This window comes from Lutjanus erythropterus, chromosome 6, assembly GCF_056507025.1.
Source record: "Lutjanus erythropterus isolate fLutEry1 chromosome 6, fLutEry1.hap2, whole genome shotgun sequence".
NCBI classification, from domain to species: domain Eukaryota; kingdom Metazoa; phylum Chordata; class Actinopteri; order Lutjaniformes; family Lutjanidae; genus Lutjanus; species Lutjanus erythropterus.
Window position 1 is genome coordinate 30,087,934 of NC_139322.1, and position 19,701 is coordinate 30,107,634.

The window sequence follows — 19,701 nt, forward strand, 5'->3', positions numbered from 1 at the left end:
TACCACTCTTATTGTCCTTTTTTGTTAAATGGATTTATGAACAGATACGTTTTCCGTGGGTCTGTTTCAAGATGACCAACATGTCTTAACTGATCTCGACAGCCATTGGATGGATTTCATCAGAGGATGAATCTAATGATTCTGGTGATCCCCTGACTTTTCTTACTTGCGCGGCAGCTGGATTCACAAGATCGAGAGCTGGGCTTCAAGTTAGTCGTTTGTGTCCACACCAAAAAGTGCTGCAACCAATCAGTGTACTAGGAGGGACAACAGGCAGCTACAGGTGTGGTTGTAGCTGCACTGACAGCATCTGAAAGTGTCTGGCATGCACGTTTTTAAGTACACCCATTATTTTAAACATCCAAACGGGCACTAAAACATTATGAAGTGCATCAAACTGCCTTGACGCCCCTTCTCTGACCTTGTTTCAGTTTTGAAGCGTTAAATAAGGACCCAGCAACCAAATTTGGTCTTTTCTGTGGCTGCAGTATCTGTTTGAAGAGAGCTAAAAGGAATAAAATGTCATGATTTTTTTTGCCTCAGGACAATATTTTATTAAACCTGTTTAGTATTATCATTAATAATTATAATAATGAACAGGTTTTCTGTGCTATTATCATTTCATATAAATTACTTAAGTAGAAATGTATTCATGGTGGTACTGGTAATAAAAAACGTTTTGCCTGAATAGCACCCTTTTTGTAAAATACAATCAAGTCTGTGGTGATGATGTGGCTTTTTGAATCTGATGTCTGCAGTACGCCACAGGAGCCTCAATTGTCACATGAGGCAAGTCAATCATTGCTTTTTTTGTGTTTGGGCCTTTAGTTTTGTTTTGTCTGTTCATATAAGAGTGATCATTCTGGAGAAAATATTGTAATGTTTGAAAAAATGTATTTTTTGACATTCGACTGAAACCCAATTACTTGTTCTCAGTTAACCCCCAGAAGTAAACCTCTTATGTGAGGAGGTTTTTTTTTTTTTTATCTCGGTGTCCCCTTTGGTTCATTTCTGCTAATAAGCACCTAAATTTTAAAATCTCTACTCTTTCCTCAGACTACAGGTACCACGTAGGCCAGAGTTTCTCTATGGCTGATAAGTTTAGTTGCTGCTTTAAAAGTTTCAGATGTGAAATTAAAGAGTTACTAAAGTTTTTGTCAGTTGTAATGTGTGTGAAGCACTGTGACGTCGCTACATTGTTTAGAGTTTATTGCTCATGCTAACTAGCCAGTCCTCTTTCTTCCATTCATTTCAATAAAACAGGAAACAGATTTCATACATAATTTCCTGTGCACCACATTATTTCTTTTTCCAGGAACAAGCTACCAGGCGTTGTTTGTCCAGAACAGTAAATGTGAAAGCTTTTATGAGACTGGACACTATTTAATGAGTATCAGGTAGAGATAAGAGCAGCAAAACAAAAAATAAAGATGTCCCAGATTTGGATCACCCCATCTTCCCCCTACTTTGCCCTCCAACTCTACCTTACAGAACAGTTATATAATGATTCCTGAAATGCAGAGAGCCTCAACATCACCACACAGACACAGACACACACATGGTGTGCACTCATAAGAGCCACTGAGGGGGCAGACAGGAAAGGAAAGAGAAGAGGGGAGAGAGATGAAAGCGAGGTCATCATTCAAAGAGGGAGATGTACTTCAGAGTGAGAGGGGGTGGAAAGACACACACACACACACACACACACACACACACACACACACACACACACACACACACACAGACAGAGAGAGAGCGATTAAAAAAACATAGTGGTGACACACACAAACAGGCACACAGAGACGCAGATTCTGGGAAGCAGGACTGTTTCCTTTGCTCGGGTCAAGAGGACAACAACTCTAGGAATTATTCACCACAGAGAGAGAGAGAACAGAGAGAGAGAGAGAGAGAGAGAGAGAGAGAGAGAGAGAGATGCTGGCATGGCCCTTGAGAAAATATGTTACGAAATATGATTTTATTACTTGGTAAACATGCCTTGTGTGCACATTCAGTCTCCATGCACACAAGATACACCTGATTTCAAGCTGATTTAGCATATCTGAGATGTTTAAATCCAAAAAAACTCAAATATTATCTTATTGTTTTACCTAAAACAGAACGACAAATCACATTTGTTGTTTGTATTATAAGATGGTAGTGTTGGAGAAGCGCAGCTGTTTCCTCTCATGGACTAATAATTCAGTACAGGATTTGTGTTTCCAGTTAGGATTAATGGGATATTGAGCATGGGATGCAGTGGAACAGGTCATTAGCAGATTGGCTAAAGTCACTGACAGAGTATTTAACAGCCAGTTTATGGCTTTACCAGAGAAATGTATCTGTTTTAGAAAAGATAAAGACTTTCGGTTGGCTGTGAGAGCAGCTGGAAGAGGAGACAAACTCAGTGTCAGTGTCAGGCTGACTTTATGTTGTTTTGCTCGTGTTCATGTATCTGTCTATAGTACTGATTAGTTATTGACATTAATAGTTAATTAATTTTTTTTCTCCCAAAGTCCACTGTTCACTATGAAAAGCAATGTCAAGAACATGAAGAACATGGTTTATTTGTGTGCATTTAATGGTACGAAACTACAGCTTTTTGTAAGAAATATGAAATATTTCAATAAAATACATAATGTGTCAGAAGCATATTCACACATTGTCAAATACAGTCCCATCACTGAGTTTTAATAACAGTTGAGCAAGCTTGGTACCCGATCGAACCTCCCAACTTTCTCCTTCCCTGATTTGTGTGCTTTGATATGCTATGTGCTACGCTCCATGTTGAAAAGAAAATCAGATTTTGAAGATGGTTAAAAGACATTGCTGGGGGACCGCTAAAAGCAACATATCATAACATCTTAAGTTAGCTAATGTTAGCAAAACACTAACTAGCTAGCTAATGAGGGATGTGAATTAGCCAGCTTGTTAGCGAACATTAGCTAATTTAATTTTCTAATTTTCTAATTTCATTTAATTTAAAGTCCCCTAGCACCATCTTTTAGCCATCCCCCAAATTTGTTTTCCTTTTCAACAGATGAGCCGAGCACATAGCTTTATTCTAGCTTCTTTTTTCCTTTAGGGCAGGACATGTCTTTACCATCCTGGAAAAAAAAATTGAAGAATCAATCTTACTCAACTGTTACTGAAGCACAGATCGAAGGAAGGGAAGGATGGGTCAATCAGAGGATGTCACCTTGAGCTGGGGAATTGTTGTGGCCATTTTTCAACATTTTTGGCATCATAAGACAAGCAAATTGATCGAAAAATAACATTAACTGATGAAAATAACTGTTAGGTGTATACTTACAACAAGCTGCTCAACTACAAGGCTACAACTAAAGCAATGTACTTTCTTTTGAGGTTGGATTTTTATATCATAGTGTGAACATGCTGGCATCAGTCTCAGTCGCTTATGTAACATTTGTCACGTTGGCTGAATGCCAGCTTGTTTTTCGACCAAAAACTACTTTTAAAAGAAAAGAGAAATTGCAGAGGAGTATGCAGAAAAACAAGTTTCATCACCTCAAGGATACGCCTGTACTATCAATGTTCTATATTCTATACCCTCTCATCCCGTCAATATTATATTAATATGTCGTTTTTCCAGGCGCTCACAGGATGAAACTCAACTTTGAAAAATTAGATCAGACATCAGATTCATAAATGAGCGGCTGGGACTGCGTATGAGGCACTTCACCTTGACAGCTTCCATGAAAAAAAGCACACTCACGATCACATACATACAGGTAGACATACAGATTCATAGGCACAGACTTGCAAACATGCACCTTGGGGAGACTCTAACCGCATCATGACCAGACAGTAGGGACAGGTTACACAACACATGCACACACACACACACACACACACACACACACACAAATACACAAATACATTATATAACTAATGAATCACTCCATACTCCCCACTGAGGACCAAGGAAACTGAAAACCTCTCTTGAAGCTTGCTAAACAAACAACACAAATACACACACACAAGTATTGGGTGCTGTGGAAATGATACTACGACACAGAAATGGCAGCCCTCCAATCTAAATAGCCACTCTGATAAAAGGTGAGTAATTTGGTGTATAATGCCAGACAAACACCTTACATAATACTAATCTCAGTTGCATTAAAAAGTTAATCAACCCCTCCATCAAAAAAGCTCAAATCCATCACATCCGTCTTTCATGACTGTTGACCAACACTACTACCACCAGTCAACTTATCATCACAACCTCTAACAGTGCCATTTACACCTCTCACAGGGAGGCAAATTTGGAAGCATAAATTAAGTAAAATCTTCAAGCAATGTTTTCTCTTTAAATGCACTTAAGACTTTAGCAACTCTCTGTGGTCCCACGATGCAATTTTTAGCAGCAGGATCCCTGGAAAGATGCTATAATCACATAAAAAGTCATCACATAAGTGCTTACTGGATAGAGAAGTCATCAAAATAGGCTAAATTAAAACATACTGTATATCAGATGCAAGTGGCTAAGGTTAATTGTGCCGTAACATTAAAAAAAAATAAGTTGTAATAAGTACCATGGTGTGTAATTTGTGCTGATAATGATCCTATGACCAGATTTCTTCTCGACTCATTTTATGTCACCTTTTGGACTTGTAATAAATGAAGCCTTTTCGTATCTGAAGAGCCTCTTCAAGGTTTTTTTTTTTTGGGCCAGTGTGCGGGCATTTTCTCCAAGTACTATGGATAAAAAAGCTAAAAATGAAAAAGAGAAGAATCATGGTATCAGCTTTCAAATGAAAGACTTGATTTAAGACCCCGTTTCTTAAAAGATTTTTGTGAAAATCCACTGAATTATATAATCCTAGATATAACAGGTATGGAACACTATGCTGCAAACATGTAAAAAGCAAAAACAGCAAATATAACTTACTACACTGGAAACAAGTGATTACTATAATGAAATCCTTAATATAACTCTATATCCCTAGAGGTCCAGGGTTTAGGTGGCTGGAGCTCTCATTTTTTCCTTTCTTTTCATTTGGTTGATGCTAATTTCATACTGGTAGATGAATGGGCATTTGTGATTATATCCATGTACTTTAATTGTGGTCTATCAACTTGTAACCCCACTCTATAATTATGTTTGAATACCATTTAAAAAATGTTCACAAAAATTGCCATAAATCTGATGACTCAAGAGGTTTGGCTGCTGTGTTTGACTGTCTCAACGATATCAGCTGCTGTCCCAGAACTTTCTCCAACTCAATATCTCAAAATCACGAATCATATTGTTCAGTCCCCAAAATTCTCTTAATCCCATTGAAAACAGCCGTGGTCCCCAGTCAGCAAATGTCACTTTCAACACCAGATATGCAGGAATAATATTTGACTCAGATCTCAGCTTCCAAACACACATCAAAAAAGTTGTCCAGTTCTGTTTTCTCCATCTGCAAACCATTTCCAGAATCAAACCACTGCCCCCACACTCTGACCTGGAAAAAGTAATTCACGCATTTATATTCTCAAGACTCTAACTCACTCCTCTCTGGCATGAACCAAAAATCACTCTCCTGCCTCGAACTGGTTCAGAACACAGAAGCTAGGTTTCTTACTGGTTTTAACAGTCAACATCATGTTCCCAGAGTCCTGGCTTCCCTCCATTGGCTCTCTGTGCATTTTAGAACTGATTTTAAGCTTTTACTAATCACTTTTGAAGCCAGTCTGGGTCTGGCCCCAAGCTTTTGCTTGTGTCCTAGTTTTATTTTAATTTTAGCTTAATTTTGTTTTGCTTCTGTTTGGCCTCATTCTGTTGCCTTTCTGTTGTTACATTGCCTCCTGGGTTTCCTGCTCTTTTGCTTTGTCTGTCAAAGCACTTTGTAAACTCTGCTTTTACAGGTGCTTTATAATTAAAGTTGGTATTATTATTATTTTATTATTGTTATTATTAAAAGTCATATAAGTTTTTTTTTTTTTTTTAACATAATGCCAAATCACAACAGAAGGCATCTCAGGACACTTTCTCTCAGACTGTGCACCTTGTAATATCCCTTACAGAGACTCGACAGTTCCCACCATGAGCCAGCACTAACCTGTGGCAGCAATTATCACATCAGCTAAGGAGAACTCCAGTTTTTGTCATATCTATGTTTTAACTTCACCTAAAACAAAAGGAATGGCTGGACAATTTCTTGGCTTTATCAAAACTAACACGGCAGTCCAGAATTTCCTGTTCATCCCTCATATTTAAACTGCAGTGACAACATGTTGGTTCAAATTGTGGTCTAAACTCAGCTTCTGACGCCAGCCCACCTCATTAAGGAACACTCCCATGTGCCTGAGTCCAATGGAGGTGTTATCTTAAGGTGAAAATTAGAGTTGGAGAGCCAATTGTTGCTAGGCGACCAAGTCAAACTCAAATACTCTGCTGCGAGTGATGAAGAGAAAGGAAAACGTTCGTGACGATATATAGGCGATATGAGATTATATGCAAGATATGAATGCAGTTGAACCCCTGACCTCCGTCACTGCAGATACACACTGAGCAGAGAAAGTGAGAAAGCGTCTTGATGAAACGCTGAAGCATCAGAAGTCAGTGAGTGTCGGAGTAAATCGCATCGGCAGCAAATTTTCTAAGCCATTAATTTGTTCTGTTGGACACTCCCTGCGGGTTCAAGACTTGCTGCTCCACACAAAAACAACACAACATGTACTCGAGAGATATGAGGCTCAAAAAGAATGTGAGGCCACTGGCAACAAAACCATGTAGTGTGTGTGTCTGTCTCTCAGAGGGGGGTTGCAGTGGGGAAACGTCTCCTGCATCCACAAGGTTATGTAACCACATCTACGTATATGTTAAGTGTTTATATAACTCCTCGCGCTGTGCTGACGAACGTAACACCACAACCATGCAGTGTGTGTGTGTGTGTGTTTTAAATAAGCGGCATTCCCTCAAGTGTGTCAGTGTTATAATGAGACGACAGAGGAAAGAAAAAGAGACCACAGGAAAGATCTAAAAGACAAAAGCACAGGAAGAACAAGAGAAAACAAACATTACACCTCAGAATTAATGTATACAATATGAGTAAGACCAGACAATGTGTTTTCCCAATCGAATCCTCTGTGGTCTGACACATTTTGTGCACGTGAAAACCCTTCAAAATTCAAAATGAATTCAAAATAGCATAAGCTGTTTTCTTGGCTCTGAACAAACTGTAAATGAAACAAAGTTTTCACCCAACAATGATGGAAAGAGCTTCAGACTGCTCTGAATAAGGTTTTCAAGTAAACTATCAGTGGTTGCTCTTCAGAGTAAGAAAAAAAAAACAACAACACTTCTCTCGAACAGATGGGTGAACGTCTGCCCTCCAGCTCGGAACATGAGTAAAGATTATCATCTGTTAAGTCGTCCAATAATATTTTCCTGAGCGGCTCCATTAATTATTACTACAGAACTGACTGTGACCTCTCCCTCGCTAATATGATTTCTTAGAAAACCATGAGCCACCACCTAAAAACACTTTTAGCCTGACAGGAAGAGTAATTTAAGGATTTATGATGTGATTTTTGACGTTTTGAGAATATTTCACTGCTGCAGGTAACTTGTAAAGTGGTATACCACCAGAACTCGCTGCTCTTTCCTAGCTTTGATTTACATTTTGGGTGACAAATTGACATCACACATTAAGTATTGAAAAAGAGAGGTGCACCAAAATTTCAACAGGTGGAAGTAACAGTTTGAGCAGCCAGTCAGGCTATAGTAGTAGTAGTGGTGGTCAGTAGACTACAGCAAGATATCTAGAGAAAAGACATGCCGGTAGATTGTAGGAGACTGAGGAGCACTACTTCACAAATGCAGGACAAACAAAAAAAGATCCAAAGACATATGAAACCAAAAAAAGGTATGTCTAACAAAAAATACCAAGGCACACTGGTTTTTAAAAGTAAAAACTTAAAAAAACGGGCATAACACCCACATTTTTCAGTCTTTTTCGGAGCATCGAGTTGGCTGGAGTCAGCTGCCACACAATCTGAGTGTGATGAGAGAGTTGTTACAGGTACAAACTCCGAATTTGATTTATGAATGAGACAGAGTCTGGCTAATTAGGTCTAGCTAATCCGTGTGCTTGGATCTGCAAAATGGAAAAGCAGGAGGTGAGTAATGCATGAGCCTGGACCTGCTTGTGAGCTGGATAGGGTTGTACATGAAATGAAAGCAGTGCATTTAGACATATATTTTGCAAACATGTGAGTTTATTGAGAAGTTTAAAAACTTGTTGGTATCAGGGTTGTTCAGATGATGATACCAGCATCAGAAATGCCTCCGATACAGCTGGATCAGGTATCAGTGAAGATTCAGGTCCATGCACCGATCTGATACCACGCAATTTATTAGCCTCTAACATCTCATGTCCAGTGCAACTGTCATAAATCTAAGGTGACTGCAGCCACTGCCTTCTGCAAAGACACAACCTCCAAACTTTTTGCAGCTGCTTCAGGTCAAGAGTTGTTTGACACAAGTGAAACGCTACTTTAAGGGTTGTTAAACATTTTTCAAACCACACACAAACATTAGAAATCTGCTTTTGGGTCTCGATGTGCCACTTGACAAACACTGGTGTTAAGTAATCAGATGCTCAAGGAAACTTTAGAGAGCTCTGTATAAATAGATACTGAGATTTGCATGTAGCATATATCATGAATTGAGATAACTGAGGGCAAGCTGGGACACACGCACGCACGCACGCACGCACGCACGCACGCACGCACGCACACACAGCCATACAGGAATATGATCCTGAGTGCTTGACCTACATACCAGGTCCAGTTTTTGTCTCTTACCCACACTGACAAACACACAGCGGTGACGAGACATACCAAACTACTGAACTAAGGATCCACTGTTTTCAGTTGTGTGTGTGTGTTCTCCAATGCTTTCCTTCACAAACAAACCCATCCCTCAATGTCTAAATGTCCCTGTCCCTCTTGCCTGTGAGTCACTGACCGACACATTGAAAATAAATAAGAGGACAGAAGTGGGCAGTCTGTCTGTCTGCATCTCTCAGCCTCTCACCCTGCGCTGCCCGTCTACGTAAGCAGATTACAGATGACGGCAGATACTACATTTACTACAATGAGGGTGGAGAATCCTCCCCGTCAAACACACGCGCAGAGGACAAACTGTGTGGTTATCCAATACCGACGAGGGATTCTAGGAAGTAGTCAGGAAATGGAGGGATACAGAATTCATTGTAATGGAGCACATCAATTATTAATCTAAGCATTTCAATCAGAAACTGTTGTCTAAGACTCTTAGCTCGATGTTTCCAGGGAGAAAACTGAATCAATTCTGTGCTCTCTCTACTAGGAATCATATAAATATATCTGTTCTGTCATGGTTATTTAACATGTTTTGGAAAACTTAAACGGGAACTGTGTATGGTCTGACTTTTGAAAAGTCAGCACGAGGTCAGCTTTTGTCCAGACTGAGGCAAAATACCAGGTTTGAATTCCAAATGAGGTAATCGTTGTTTACTGACCCTTTGAAATGGGATGGAGGAGTTTTTCTGGAGTAGTATTCAGTAGTATTCATAAAAATATGAGAGTTTTAAAACATCTTTAATCTTTTAAAATAATAAAGAATAGAAGATCTATGTGTTTTTGATTTCAACTTCATTATTAAGGGGATAGTTTGATTTTTTTGAAGTGGGGTTGTATGAGATACTTCTCCATAGTTGGAGTATTACGTACAGTAGATGACAGCTGATACGCCTCCAGTTTGAAGACGCAGCAGGAGTAACTGTGTAGAAAGCTAAGCAATGTGCTGCTGTGGACAGGGTCCAGAGGAAAACATGTTTTAGCCACTTAAAAAAGAGCCCTCTAAAAAAAAGTTAGCAAGTGTACAGTATATTAAGGACATTTTCATCACTTTGCTTTCATTATATAAGCCGATATTAATATTAAATATTGTTCTCCTTAGCGCAACCATTCTCTGGTGGCAAAATCATTTTACCTCACAGGACACAGGAGTTGCAGGTCTACCACTGTCTGCATCTGTCCATCTGCTTGTGTTATTGTGAGACTTTGGAAAATCGTAATGAATCCTTTAAAACACCAAAGTCATGCAAACAAACTAACTGACTGAAGCAGCAACAGTACAGCAACTTTGTGTACATATTTTTTATCATAGTTGTATCTCTCTGTTCCAGTTACACCCATCTTCATATGTGAAATTGAATATGCTGGTGATTTTTTAAAGTGACGGTCCTCTTCTCATCTTCTTGCTCCTCATCTCACTCACCTCTCATTTGTTCTCCTTCCTCCTCCACTTCCTTTCTTCCCTAATCAGTCTCTGATTCTACCTGCCAACACCTCCTTCTACTGCCCTGACTGCTCAGCCTCCTCCTCAATTACCTTTTTCTGAATTTAAACTCCCTCCTCTACTTTCATTTCCCCATCACAGCTCTCCTCTCTATTCATCTGCACCTCCTCTTCTCTTGTCGTATTGCGTGTTATTTCTCCTCATTTCTCTTCCTGTCTCATCATCCCACCTTGCCTCTCTTTCCCCCTTTCCCCTCACTCAGGTGCACGTTGGAGCACGCTCATTGGGCCGCCATGTCCTCCTTCTTACATAATCTCCTCTGGCTGACGTTCGGTTATAAAACGCAGAATAATGCCTCGCAGGACAGGAAGACCTTGAGACATACGGCATGCTGCTGTCATTAAAAGGTGTAATTACCTCTGTCTGACTGAAAAGGTGGCACTTCGACAGGCTAACGTCACATCACAACATGCTCTTTGATGATGGAGGCTAACTGATGAAGTTTTACAAAATGATTACATCATACTCCAAAGGTTGTGTTTTAAGCAATCGAAAATAACAAAATGATGGACCGTGATAGAGGAACAAACAGGACAAAAGTGAAAAAGGAGGCATTGAGTGGTACTTTCCTTCTACCAGTGCTGCTTTTCTCTTCAGCCTTGCCTATTTTCAGCATCTGGCGTGTGTCAGAGGAAAAAAAAAAAACAACACTCCACAGATGACACAGCGTAGCTTACCAGCTGTTATATGACATTTGATACCACAGAGAAAGAACAAATAGAAAAAGTTAAAGATAAATCAAGACTTGATAGTCTAACAATGGCATAGCTAGCAGTGCTGAATTACTATAATTATTATTTTTAAATTGAATCAAATAGTGGCCTTAAATTCGAAAGTCAACTTGAATCGTGGATTTGCAGAACCATAACCTCCTAGTAACTAATAATAACTGTGTAATATCATACACTGTAACACTGTAAAATTATGAACCATTTCTGACACGGTTACTGTATTATGAAAATTTCAGTTGTAACCTACCAGAACAACACTTCCAGCAGAAGATAATCAATTATCCAACTCACTAAAACACCCAGACGCATGATTCTGTCTCAGTTTGAGCAAAACTGAATCAGTATCACTGTGAAAACAAAACAACTGTTTAATCTAGTATCAAGTTTAAATTTCCTCTGATTTCATAGATAAATACTGTACAATACTGTACTGTATTGTATTGTCCAATATTTACTTATGTAATGGTCTTAGGTCACTGCCTTCAAATGTGATATAGCCTCGACTTGTGGCCAAACTATTCACATGATTACATGGAAATCTATTTTTAACGTTCTTGAGAAATCCAACAGAACGACAGACAAACAAACAAGCTAACAAGCTAAACACGTGCTGTACATAGACTCTTTTGGAACATAGAGACAAGAAGGTTAAATATTCCTGCAAACAGAGATGTGATGGAAAAACACAAAACACAGATGTCAGAAAACAGGAAGTCTGATTTTATCAGGCAGTTACCAGCAGCATCTGATTCAATGAGTCATTTGTGTCAAAATGAGAGACGCAGTCACAATGTCAACATGACAAAAACTGAGCCGGGTCACAGATGAATGTGAACGTGTTAATGAGGTCAGTGTGCTGTGCTAAGAGTCGAGGTCAACATGCAAAACTTCTCTTATTCCCTCTTTTATTTCCACCTCAAGGCGCCTCCAGAGGCTGCTGTGCACAATGAGACGACCTGCTTTATTAGAGTCATTTGCTTACACACACACACACACACACACACACACACACACACACACACACACACACACACACACACACACACAGTCTCAGTCTCACTCAGACAGAAAGTTGCTCTCTAACAGACAGACAGGCCACCGACGCCGAGGCTGGTCGGACGAGGGGGGACGCTTATGTAACCGCTGCCTCTGGCTGTTACACAACCAGCATGTTCACAAGAACCTCACGTCCTGTACGCACACAAAGATGCATCGCGTCACACACTCACAAGAGCTGGCAGACCCAGACAAACACAGTGGCATTTAAAGAACATCTAGACCTGCAGACACAAACACACACAATCGAATAAACGCACACAGTGGCACATACGACATGATGAGGGTGTTTGCCCTGTGTGCACATGAGTGTGTGTGTCAGTGTGTCAGTGTCGGGATTTTCCACCTCCCTCCTGCTGTTTAGCACAGTTCATACTGTTCTCTTAACTTTCACGACTGTTTTCCAAACCGCGGTGATGAGAGAAATGTCAAACGTGGTGCAGGTGGACACATGCATATAAAAGAAGGCAAACACAAAACTAACAGATAAAAAGATCAATAACAGATCAATAAATCAACTGAAGACAAGACAGCCTGAAGAAATAAACACTGATCTCATGCAAGATTCTTCCCACCACAGTCACAGGTCACGTAAGGAGAAGAGTTATGCATTTGGCAACAGAAATTCTTATTAAATGTCATCTTCTTCACACATTTCGAACCAATATCGGACAATAACTGAACATCAGCTTTTCTTTTTCTAAACCAGTGTTTCTCAAATGGAGGTACTAGTAACTCTAGGGGTACACCAGAGTATTGCAGGGGGTACATGAGATTTTTTAAAAATGTTAATAAAAAATCATTTCATCATTCATTTGTAATTCCTAAAATAATTATAATAAGTTCAATTAAAATATATTTCAAGTTTATTTAAATCATATGTTCAATATCATTTTCTATATTGAATGACAGAAAAAAAAAATATTTTGCTGAAAAAAGTATTTCAAAGGGGGTACATTATTGAAACAATTTGAAACCCACTGCTCTGAACAGTCTGCGGTCTTCTCTTTAAGAAAAACTCTCTGTTGTACATTATAGGATGTGTCTGATCTTTCCAGTTTCACTGAATCTGGCTAACTGATGAAAGTAGTGAAAAATGCTGGTCATAACTTTATTAACTTACAATCTTTACAGTCTGCACAGTGTGCGACACCCCTGTCTTGTAGACCTTTAAAAGAGTAAGAAAAGAATTCCCACAAAAAAAACTCTTTTAGCAGGGAAAAATGAGAAACCAAGTCAATGTCTTACAACTGCTTGTTTTGTTTGACAACTTGACCAAAAGCCACCGAGATTCAGTATACGACGACATCAAACTGAGACTAGCAGCTAATTCTCACATTTGAAAATGTTTGACATTATTTGCTTTGCTAAATCAATTACCAAAACAGTTGTAAATTTATTTCCTGACAATCAGCATTCTTGTGGAAAAAAAAAATATGATCATAAATAAAGAGACTGTTAGTCATTGTCAACTGTATAAGACTAAAAACACCAAACTGATGTTTCATCTTGAGACCGCTAATTACACTGCCACACCTATTTGTTTCTACCCATGATTGCGCCTTTAGGGCTAAACAGAGGAAATTTATTACAAAGTCCCCCCCCAAAAAAAAGAAGAAAAAAAAGAAGTCAAAACCAAAGAAAAAATACTTGTGGAAAAACAGTTTCGGTTTCCTTCCCAAGACAAACCAAGATTTATCAGGGTTACATAACTTGCCTTGAGAAAAACAAAACAAAAAAAAATATCGAAAGTCTAATGCATGACAACACACACGCACACAGAGCTCTCTCTCTCTCTCTCTCTCTCTCTCTCTCTCTCTCTCTCTCTCTCTCTCTCTCTCTCTCTCTCTCTCTCTCTCACACACACACACACACACACACACACAAACACACACACACACACACACACACACACACACACACACACACACACACACACACCTCTCTTATATAACACACTGCCCTGAATGAGTTATTAAGGCTGCTTTATTAGAGCGAGGCAGGTGAGTTATGAAACCCTCCTGCTGGCTGCATGTGTGTGTGTGTGTGTCAGAGCATCGATGAAGTGGTGAGAGACAAACACGACAAAGACCAGAGAGAGACAGAGACAGAAGGTAGAGAGACAATGAGTGTGTGATAAGAGAGAGGGTGGAGGGAGAAAGGCAGCAGAGGGGTGAGGTGAGGTGGAACAGAACGCTCTGTTTGTAGGCCAGTGTGTCACTGCAGCCGAGGAGGAGGAGGAAGAGGAGGGAGGAGGAGGAGGAGGAGTGAGAGGAGAGGACATACTGTACAAACACACTCACACGTCTGGATGCCTCCACCCACTACCACTGTGCTGGTCAACCTCAGAGAAATCTCACCTACACTAAAACCTCCTCGAAACAGTCTGTCATCATACATTTGACTGTGTATAAGCATTTTCATTTCTTTACTTAATACTGGAACATGTACTGCTGTTGGATTTGGTACTTTTATAGTGTAGGACTATTTTTGCACTGAATAAACTGCACTGTTCTTACCACTAAATTGAGGAATGTCACAAAGAGGACTATAATATCACAGAATTAACATTGGTGAAAACCCTAAACTTAAAGATTTATTTTAACTGAGGGAAACACTTCTATTCAGCAAAAGTGATATGCAGTTTTCATCTCTTCTGACAAACAGATAAATCTGTTTTTTTATGTGCATATTTAAGCTTCTTAATGACTGATTCAAATAAAGATTTATGACACAGTTGCATACAAAGAAGCCAGAAAGAAGGAAAACAGAGATCTTTCAAACAAAAAGGTGATTACTGGTTCACAAGCCTTCGACTGCTGTAAACAACTAGTGGTTCCTTTTTTGAACAGTTAATAAAATCTGATGCTAGCTGTTCTCAAAATTGGCCCTTGTTTTAACCTGAAAAGCTTTGCGTGCCCATATTCTAGCCATAAAACTAGCCACTTAGGCTTAAAACTAGAACGCACTTCATTCCGCTGCACATAAATAAATGTGCATGGACAGTGTCGTGCACGAATGCGCTAAAAAGTGTTGGTTTTTGGTGAATGGTGAGCTGATCATATCCAGTTGACTCCTGCAAGAGATTTACACCACCTGGCATGCTGACCAGGTGTGACTAGTAGAACCGCAGCTACCTCCTGAAGCCACTTCATATAAACATCTGACAGAGTTTTATGAACAAATCAGTACATATTCAAATCTCACATATTTACGCACATCTGAAAAAACAAGTTTCAACTTCAGCCACATCGACAGCCAATTTGAAATTGCACATCAAGTTGAAGCATGTTCCTGGGAAACATCGACGAGTGAATAATGACAAGAATCACTGACAAACGTAAGACGACGAGCCAACAGCCACAAAGTTCCTCCACCAAAATCAAACTTCCAGCGTTTTGTAACGGAACAGTTACCTTTGTTTCCCAATGAAAAGCAGACAGACTCGCAGGAGAAAACACGTGAACGTTAACTAGTTCATTTTTTTTTGCAATGTGAACTTTGCAAACTGTGAACTATTAACGTGAAGTAGCTCATTTAAATCTGTGTAAACTGAACTTCTAGCTTGCTCTGGTGAAGTGTGATCCTCCACAATGTAAATGTGTACGGAGGTTGTTTGGGTACTTGTGTGTTTATTTTATACTTGTATCGATTTTTGAGAACTTTAGAGGTTTTTTCAGCTAGCCTGATGCTCACATCCACACAATGCATGATTCATAACACCCTTTTCTGCGTCAGCCTATAAATATGTGGTTGATCATGAGGCATCAAACATGACTCAGGATGCTCTGCCGTTTTTTCTGTATTTTCAACATCATTTCAGTAACTTCTTGTCAACACAAAGGGCAACAGCATGTGGCGGGCTATATAAACCATTCTAGTGATCACTTTTTATACAAATGAATGCCCTGAAGGCTTTATAAAAAGGTGCCAGTTATTGCCAGGTAGTATTTGGTTGTCATGTAAAATAATGTGGCTGGTTGTGGCTTGGGACGGAGGCTGCGCTCATGATATTCACCCTCTGATCACAAGACTGCTGTAATGTAACACCACATGCCAGTGCAGCCATTTAATGAGGGAGCAACCCTTCGCCGGGACAACGGCAGTTTATTCGTGTGCAGAAACAGGAGCAGATGGATAAAGTTAGTGATGAAATCTGCACTTAAATCACAAGGAGCGAGAGACAAACAGAAAGAGAAGAGGGAGGAGGGGAGAGTAACAAAGTGCAGGGCATTATGCAGCAGCGATATGTATAAAAAGAAAGCAATCGCCCAACAAAGAGAACTGAAAAGGAGGAAATTTACAATGAGGGAGAACAAAGAAAGCAGCTAAATGATCCGACAGGAGGAGGCAGAGAGATCAAAAAGCTTGCCGTTTAACAAAGAGGACATTAGGGAAGTGGGAATGAGAGCCATGTGGCCAGCCCGGCGAAGCCTACATCCTCTCTGCGTGCTGTGGCATTATGAAAGCAGCCAGGCTACACGTGCTCCCGACATTTGGCCGGACTCTGATGCTGGTCTGAACTGGACAGGTTGTTCCTGTCCGGCATGTCGAGGCCCATCACAACTGTACAGAGCGTGCAGTACAGTGCAAAACAAGAAATCAGTCCAACAAGCTCCATCCTGTTTTGTTGCACCACAGAGGTGTTGTTCCTGCTGTTAAACTGACTCTTTTTTTTTTTTTTTACAATAAGCTTTTCGTCACTGATAGACAGACTGCACTCGCAGGAAGATGTGCATAAACACACACACACACACACACACACACACACACACGTTACCTACACAATGGATTTGAGGGAGAACAGTGTGTTCTTTTAGCTTTTATCGCTATTCGACATGCCTCGTTCGCAGTGATGACAAGGCATCTAGTGTCTCTTTTCACAGCGAGCCAAACACCCAGAGCAATCCCAAGAATTACGAGCATGCAGACATTAGTTGTGTCTTCATAAAGGATCTCTGTGAATGCTTTTCTAAATGAATACCAACACAGTGAGAGGCAGACGCAGCAGAACACGTTGCACCCTGTGCAAAACCACAACAAATCATGACAGGTTTTATACACAGAATCCCTGACTGATCAGTTCAGAGATGCTGAATTATGAAAAGATAACGTTTCAGTTACATTTCAGTTTGCACTCTTCAAATATTCAGCTGCTGTTGTTTTAATATTACATTGACAGCTCTGGGATAAATGAGCTCCAACTGCTTTAAAAACCTTCACACTAACAAAATCTCTTTTCTAATGTCAGTCACAGGTAGATAATACACTACAAATAGGCAGGAAAGTTGTGTTTTTCATTGTTTTGTCTCTTTACTCTGGATCTGAAATGGAAACAGTAACTGAAAGTGTTGACCCGGAGCTTTAATTTGAGAGCGTTCATACGTATATTGGCTGAACTCTGAGGGACATTTAGGAAAATGCAGCAGGAAAATTATAGTAAACACACAGACAAGACGATGTACCAAGAAGTTTTTTAGGGCCAAACTTGAATTCTTACTTATTGACTGGCAAAGTCAGTCACTTGATCATGTAATTCACCTTCTGAGGGTCTATGTCGGAGACAGTGAACATGTCAATTTACAACAGATTTAATCTAAGTTTATGTTAACTTGTCTATTTACTCGAGTGCGTATAAAAAGGTCTACAATTCTTGCACTGTTTGTCTGATATGGATCTAAACACTCTTGAATCAAAGCTAAAAGTAAGCACTGGAAGATAAACGAATACCACTTACAGACTATCCTTCACAATGCAGGTTCCAACAAGTTAAATTTAAGACTTTTTAAGACCTTTTTAGGACCATTAGTAATGCAATTTAAGATCTGGGCCAATTGACGAACAATATGAAGAAAAACTGTCCCAAAAAAGACTCCCAAAATTACTTGCAGTGTTATTCTTTGTCTGACTGTGAAATGGACTTTAACTTCATTATTTTTCACAGACTTAAACTGAGCATTAAACGTACTGTTCTCAAGCTATTTTTTTGATTAAAGGAGACGCCATGTTAGCTCATAAACCACATCACGACACACTAGTTGTGTGATCTGCCTGTGCTGTACAGTTCACACTAGCGGTTATTTGTTTCCACGTTGGTTTAGTTTTGTTGTAGTTACAGCGTGATATTATAATTTTGTCCTGAAACACATTTAACAGCGTGACTGGGGTTACGCAACTTTAGTAAGATAATGTTAACTTCATATCATCCAATCATTTTTTAAACACCTGACGACATCGTATTTAAGACTTTTTAACGCCTAAAGTTCCGATTATTGGATTTTTGACTTTTTAAGGACCTGTGGAAACCCCGCAATGAGACAAGACTGATGGAGGAAACCTACTGAGTCACACGCACAAATAAATACACCAAACAACATATGGAACCCTTTAAAAATAAGTGAAAATGATTTTCTGTATAAAGGCCTTTTAATGGGGTCTTAAAAGGCTTGTTTGATGAAAAAGCGACAAAAAAAACCAAACATTTGAAGCAGGGATTTAATGCAGGGTTAATAGACCTTTTTCACAGCAACCATTTAGGCATGAAACAGGTGTTACCAATGATACTAATTAAGGTCACACAGAGTCTGGAGAGGCTCTGCTGCACCCAATGAAATGGGACCTTAATTAGTCTCATTGGTAATACCTGTGTTAACCATGCTAGCACACTGACCTGAAATGAGCTCACATGAATCTTTACAGTGGACATGAATGGCACAAATGATTGCATATAGCATTAACCGTAGAAACATATTCTATTGAAAGCAAAAAGTTGGAAAATAAACTCCATCTTCCAATGTGTTGGCAAACACACACTTATCTGAGCTGTTCCTGTGTTGCCTCTGCTGAATGAATCAATGAAGCACCTCGTTTCAAAAAAACCTCTTCATAAAATATATCAATTCATGCAGACGAACTGCGGCGGCGCTCTGTCCCCGCCGGCCGCCTCACGCGTTTACCCCCCTAACCCACTGGTCTGATGAACCATATGTTTTCCTGCCTCCACATGCTCACACTTCCAGCATGGCCCAGTCCTGCACAGATCCGCCAATCGTGCGCCGGCATTGGTTTAGGTAACCGTAGAAACAGCCAATGGGAGAGCGGCCCGAGACAACAACACGAGAGAGGCAGCCGGGCACGCGTGGGAGAGACCGGCTGAAAAGATGGGAGATGGAGGGAGGACTGACGGACGATAGAGAAAATGGGACAGAGATGGAGTGGGACAGGATGAGCGAGAGTGAAAGTAGAGAAAATCTGAAGAGTTAGAAGCTCAGAGAGAGAAAAACAGAGAGGAAAGAAGATAGATGGACCGTGCATGCTTAAGTAAGTATGGATCCAGTGTTACACAACAATGTTAAGTAACTTCACAAGCATCAACCAGCTGCTGCTGCTCATTCTAGACACTTCTGAAATGGTTTTCTGCTCATTAATTCCTATTTTTACCCAATTCATCTCTTCTTATTCATAAAGACAGTGATCATCATCTCATAAGATGAACTCCTGAGTATCTTCACATCTTTCTGCACAGCATTTCTTTGTTTTATCAAAGCATCGCCTCAT

The 19,701-nt window shown here is 39.8% G+C and overlaps 1 protein-coding gene across 3 annotated transcripts in view; it reads right to left on the minus strand.

The window, feature by feature from the left end:
- LOC146325535 (helicase ARIP4-like) overlaps nt 1-19,701 on the minus strand; it is an 88,981-nt gene that overhangs the window by 26,203 nt on the left and 43,077 nt on the right. The gene's annotated exons all lie outside the window — the stretch shown is intronic.